General features: G+C 60.7%; 1 pseudogene; it reads left to right on the top strand.

Annotated features, from left to right (window-relative positions):
* The window catches only part of LOC112213772, a 3903-nt pseudogene that overhangs the window by 1075 nt on the left and 2255 nt on the right, over positions 1-573 (top strand).

The raw sequence follows: 573 nt of genomic DNA, 5'->3' as shown, positions 1-573 counted from the left end.
GTTCGGTCTCGGGCGATGTACGGGGCTCCGGTATGGGCGAATGATCTGATGGTGTGTCGCCACAGTATCCTGTTTCTTAGGAGGCTGCACAGGGTGACCGCCATCGGAATCGATTGAGGATACCGAACGGTGTCCCACGCGTCGGCGACCGTTCTGACCGCGTCTCCCCCGTGGGAGCTTCGGGCATTGGTGCTCAAAAAGAGGTACGCCCGCACGAGAGTGTAGAACCCGGAAGGAGAGGACTCGACCGAGCAGGCAGCCCCAAACGACCTAGGCACCGCCGAGGAGGCCGCGTAAGATCAGTGGCGTTTCCAACTGATCAACGAAGAAGGGGAACACAGAGGCGCGGAGGCCGTCCTCCCACACTAGGAGACATGGAGAAGCCGCCGCGACCTTCCGTTCACCTACAGGGTGATCTAAATAGTCAACGGACACGGCGTGTTCGGGGAGTATCTAAAGAAGTTCGGACGCGAGGAGACAGACACCTGTCACCACTGCGGGGAGGGTAGAGGCACGGCGCAGCACACGCTGGAACTATGTCCGGCGTGGGAGCTGCTCCGCTATACCCTGCGT

This window comes from Bombus impatiens, unplaced genomic scaffold (assembly GCF_000188095.3).
Source record: "Bombus impatiens unplaced genomic scaffold, BIMP_2.2 scf_1202, whole genome shotgun sequence".
Classification (NCBI taxonomy): Eukaryota; Metazoa; Arthropoda; class Insecta; order Hymenoptera; family Apidae; genus Bombus; species Bombus impatiens.
The sequence above is the reverse complement of the archived record's forward strand: the minus strand, read 5'-3'. Positions and strand labels throughout refer to the sequence as shown.